Below are 5,948 nucleotides of genomic sequence, written 5' to 3'. Positions count from 1 at the left end.
GGCCCCGCCCCGCCCCCCCCCCCCCCCGCCCCAGCCACCTGGAAAGGGCTTGCCACCCCCTCAGATGCACCTCCTCCGGTCGCCCTCCTTTGAGGTTTAGGCTGTTTCTGCCCGGTTTGGGACGGGCAGAGGGGCTTTTAACTAACAGATATTTCTCATGCCGAACAGGCGACAGGCAGACACCGTTAATCGTGCGGCATCCTTGCGGAATAACGCAGCGCCGGCTGCTCCCGGAAGGCGCTCACTTCTGCAGCTATCTGGACCTCCGTTCACTTTTAGAGAGATTTCTGGCTTTCCCTTTTTGTTAAAGTGGAGGTATTCTGATACCGGTAAAAGTAGCTGATACCTTATTAATTCACTAAAGAATCATTTAGGAGCTGTAATCTTAAGATTAACACCACCCTAGAAATGTGTCTGTGTGCAAGAGACCACGTGCACACCAGTCAGAGTTCACAAGCTGGTCTGTCTTTTATAGAGGTACAAAAAACTCCAGGCCCAAACATTTCATTAAGGTGTATTAATTTGGATGAAAATTTGTATAAAACTATCTCAGTCATGATGCAGTTTCAAGGAAGAAAGGGGTAAAAAACTGACCATTTTTATCAGTATGAAAATATTCAGATTTAATGCTGTCTCGACAAAACTGCTGAAACAGTTTGGATTTTTTCAGTTCTGGAACAAATCTAAATTTCAAAAATTTTGAAAGGTACTGAAAGGAGTCGTCCTTTTCCTGTCAGCACCTCTCATGACTACGGATGAATGAGTACATATGTGAAAGACATGTAAAAATAATCACCAAAAAGAGCAAAAGAGGAGTCATGAAGTTGTATGCTGACAGAAAGGGAATTGATGAGTTATGTTTGTTTAGAGAAAGAATTTTAGATTTGCTTTCCCAGAGGAAATAATGGGCCTGTTCTGGGATGGTACTTGAAGATGGAATCAAAATGTCCCACTTCAACCCCGCATCAGAGCTTGAAAGAGACAGTGTACATTTATACGCAACACCATCCCTGCTCTGAAAACACTTCTCTATGGAATATCTGCTTCCACCTTAAAAATAGTGAGGACTTGTCTGGAAGAGAAATGTAACCTTGTAAACATCAACTTTTATTAAAGTGTGATATCTTTGCTGAAATGTTACATTAAACTGGAGGAAGGCAACCTTGTATTAGAATAAGCACCCACACATTGAATTATTGAGGTGTACAAATTCAAGAACAGCTTTTCCTCACGTGAACAGATTGAAAGTCTTTGCCTGAAACCGCTGTGAAGGAAAGCTCAGAAATGTGAAGCAAAGTTAGTGTGCACACTCAAATATTTTGCTGGTGAACTTCACCATCTCTTAACAAGTCTAGAGGACACAGCGGTAACCAAAAAAACCTCCTGTGATATAGCCCTGACTTCCATGAGCCTGCAGGGAGAATGCAGAAATAACCCAAAGAAGTTGTGTAATTAAGGTATTAGCTCCGAAGTGCCTCGATAACATGATTGTCAGCGTAATTATTTCACTTGCCTGGATGACAGTCAAAGACAGGTCACAACTCCGGCTCGCTGCGAGGGGCTCATTTTGTGGCCGCCAGCGATCGCTTGGGGAAGGTGACCCCAAAGCCCAGGCCCCAGGCAAGGACCACGCTGCTCCCCGCGGGAGGAGCCTACGCTGGGAGAGCTGCGTCGGGCGCTCGCAGCGCTGCCTGCCCGGGCGCTCGCTGCCTACCCCTCCTGCCAACGCTGAGCAGCGCCGCGCTCAGTGACTCACCTGGAATTATTTTGTGGGTAGATGCTAATCTGACCGGCTAACGTTAATCTTTCCCACGTGAAAATTTCTGGGAAGTAATGAATTCCTTGTCTCTACTTACTTTCTCTGCCTCATACACACGACCTTGAAACAGCCTTTGAATATCAAGGTGCAGAGAAAACCTGGGAAGGAAATTTATGTAATGCCCAGGGAGACAGAGATGTCCTTTTATTCCCCAAATCCCGCAACTCCACTGAGTGCGGTGGGACTGCCTTAAAGGAATCAAGTATGAGCACGGTTGCCAGGAGCTATTTAGCAGTTAGCGAACTGCCTCTATTACTATTTTTATTTCCTTTGCTGAAAATTATTCAGCTGTTCATCACGAAAATAAAATCAAATAATGTAACAAAAAAATTCTGAACAGATCAGAATTTGATTGCTCAACCCCTCACATGAAAATTGTTTGTTTACCAGTTTTAAAACAAAATAAGGCCACAATGCCAAGGAAACCTACTGATCTCTTTCTGTTGGCAGAGAATATTTTAAGTCAAACTACGGAGACTTTGCTCAATTTACTCATTGGGGCTTAAAAGCCTTTAAGACGCATGGTTGTGTACAAAATGCAATGAACAAAAGGAGGTTACCAAAAATGAAGACTCACTGACAAACTGTGATGCCACATCCTTTTCAGCAGCATCTCAGAAAAGTAAGAAAAAGTTAGTTGTAGATACATCTATATAGATATACGTCTGTATCTTTGTACATCTCCTAGGCTTCTTTTCAGAGTAGAAAAATAAGAATAAATGAAAGTCCTGCTCCTATGGTACAAATGCAACCCAGACCACCACATTTGGACAGCCTACACTCCATTTAAGTCCTTGTGCCTCGTCAAAGGAGACAGCTGGGTACCTCTGAAGGCCTTTGAAAAGTGACTTATAAGGCCAAAGGACAGCGCGGAGGACAGGTCCACCAGAGGCCAGAGAGGGAACGTTACGCATCTGGGCTTCAGCTGAACCGAGGGTATCTAAATACGGTTCAAAACTCTCTTAGGACCAGACCACTGTAACACGGAATTCATCTAAACTCACAAGTTACGCTCATTTAATTCTGTACAGAAAGGAGTGTGACGTCTTCATCAACAGAATTACAGCGCTTTGATACCTATCACAGATGGTCTGAAATGTGCCTCGTCTTGGATGAGTTTATTCTTCCTATCATGCAGTGAAAGGCTCTCATGTGGCGACCCCGTTACACAGACTTGGGTTTGCTATCCCATACAGTTAAGCTAGCAAACCTGTGTCTTTTGTAGGACAGATTATACTGATACAAGCCCCCCCGAATTTCATGGAGTCCCAGCAGAGATCTACAATAATTATCAAGTCGTTAAAACTGAATTTCTGAACACTCACAGCACAGACCTGACAACATGGATTTATGTACTGATTCACCACTTGCATCCAGATTCTTCAGTTTCTCATACACACAGAACTATATATCATACGTTAAATGAAGATAAAGTTCTCAAGTTTCGCTTTACAGAAGCGTAAGCATTACAGAAAGAGAAGATATGGGCAAAATAACTATATATTTCTAGTATGAATACCTTATTTGGTTAAATAGTAGGTGTTTAAAACAAAGTTTCAGAAGTATTATTGGGCATGCTGCATAATAACAAAGACGTTCTTTTTATTTCAGAATTCGCTTATGTAAACTGTTTACCTGTGAAACATTTAAAGTTTCTGCACTGCCTTTGATAATATTGCATAAAATGGCAATTTAAACTCCAGACTAAGTTGTGCAATCTGTCAAACAATTAGGTATCTTCTTCCTCACATAACCTAGAAGTTGAAACAACATACAGAAAATGAAAAATCTTCCTGACAGAACAAGTTGGTTTATGTTCTTTTCCAGATGTGAAGCCGGTCATGTTACACTGTTTTTCAGACCCCATTAACCTCTCTCTTTCTTAAAAAAAATGTTTTGCGGCATATATGGTTTCTGATTCCTGCTCTACAAGCAGCCAGGGAGAATAGTTCCTTAAGGATGTGCAAAGAGGCTGGTTTCTCCTTCGAGAACGCGAGCACAGCTGCAGAGGGAAGCCTGACCCCGAGCGCACCGCCAGCTGTCATCGCCCACTTCAGCAGGTGTTTACGGGTCTCCCTCCCCAGAGCTTTACAATGTACAAGATTGTTTTGTTTATGATATCCATTTCCCATCCCAAATTATATACAGCACCTTTCAACCTCAAGGAGCACAAAATCACTCTCAAACCGTGGCCCCGTCCAGCAACCGCCTCGCGGGCTCGGCTCGCGAGCAGCTCTGCCGCCGGGATTTATACGCGTTGCCCTTCCCTAACTGGGAGAGCGCTGCCACGTCAGCAGCGATTTAACACTTACGAGCGAGTAAGGGACAAGCCAGGAATGGGAAATGACAGAAAAACAAGCTGTGTTGCAACTAGTCCTCACCGATGGTCTGTAGCCAACCCATGGAGTTTCGAACATCCCCGAACTACCAAACCGATGTCCAAGACCAGGGCTGAAGACAAGTTTGGCAAAAGGAATCGGGGAAGCTGTAACCAAGATGAAAGTTGGCGCAGGAGAGGATCTATCTTAGTATAAATAGGATGGACAAATTACTACAGTACACAAAAGGACTGACCAAAACGTCTGTTTGAAATAAGGACCAAGCTATGCCTTTCTGGGTTTCCAAAAAAATAAGTGCGGTTAACATTTCTCTTTTTTATTGTTGCATTTAATTTAGATGGAATCCTGCTGCTCATGGTTCCAGCACACACTGGATGTTACCACCAAAAAGAAGCTGTTTTTACATTGTATTTGGCAAGAAGCAAACAGAGCATGAGTTTACAAATAAGCAAACCAAACTTTTTTGCAACCTCAAATAAATTTCAGTTTGAGCTTCAGGCAAAGATCTTACTATGCTCTGCTAGGGAAAAGCAGAGCCCACCCACAGAAAACCAGCATGAAGCAAGAGTCTGAAAGCATCGCTGCTCCGTATAAGAACACCTCGAGAGCATTCCGGTTGACTGATCCAGTCTTGGGATCGGCCTCAAATGAAAAAATACCCACAGAAAGGGTACGGCGACAGCAATCAAGCAGTTGCAAGAAGTCCCTAAAGTAACTGGGATCCATAAGTTCAGCCGCTGCCCTATGAGCAGCCCATTTGCAATTAATTTACTGACTGATTTATTTATTTTTACCTACACAGCGGATTAGTATGAAGTGATTCACTCCTTGCTAGCAAGCCTGTATCTCGCTCAAGCAGGCAGTTCCGAGAAGCTCTACACAATTCCCGGTACAATTCCAATTAAACTGAATTAAACTGGAGTAAATGTGGCTTATTTTCTTCAGGTGTATGACTAACTTTAACTAAAGGACAGAAAAATTTTATCTGTTACAAATAATTGTGGGTGTGTCTGTATTTTAAATGCAGACATACACATATACACAAAGACACACGTTTTCCACTTGTGTATTTACAGAAACAGATAATGCATGTGTGTGTGTGTACATGTACATATATTTTCTTTGCAAAAAGAGGGTGTGTATTTTTTACACATTAAACACAATTATTTACTTAGAAACACGTCTTTCCTCGTTCAGACCCTGTCATTTGAATACACTTCAGTGTATTTCTTATATCTAGTTAAAAGCTGCCTGGGGCAGCTTCCTAGTAGCCTACAGCCACCCCTTGGTTTGAGGCATTCCTGGGAGATATAAAAGTATCACTTTCTCCACACACAAATGAAAAATACTGAAATGTGGAGAGCTCTCTAACTTGCCATACAAAGGTGTAAGAAGCAGGAGCGGTTAGAAGTTGAAATAAGACATTGTGTACCGGTGAGGATAATTTGACTTTGCAGCAAAGTCCCAAGTACCTATCTGAGTCTTTAGATCAAGAAAAAATGTTTATTTAAGAGGTTATATTCCAGTTATATCAGCAGCTATAAAGGTAGATTAAAGGCTGTCCTAACACAGACTAGACAAAACATGTAGCAATGTGTTTTAAGGGGAAGAAAACCTGTAAGTAGGAGATACTGCGTGATCCAATCTCACAACTCTATCACATTAAGGAGCATTCCTTACATAGGAGCCACATTTAACCAGTGCAAGTTTTCTTGTTCTAATTACTTTAATTACGTCAATTATGAGGAAGTTTTAAAAACACTTAAGGGATTTTTGAGCACAACTATTAG

The sequence above is a fragment of the Phaethon lepturus genome, unplaced genomic scaffold (assembly GCF_000687285.1).
Source record: "Phaethon lepturus isolate BGI_N335 unplaced genomic scaffold, ASM68728v1 scaffold21876, whole genome shotgun sequence".
Classification (NCBI taxonomy): Eukaryota; Metazoa; Chordata; class Aves; order Phaethontiformes; family Phaethontidae; genus Phaethon; species Phaethon lepturus.
Note: the sequence above shows the minus strand (reverse complement) of the source record.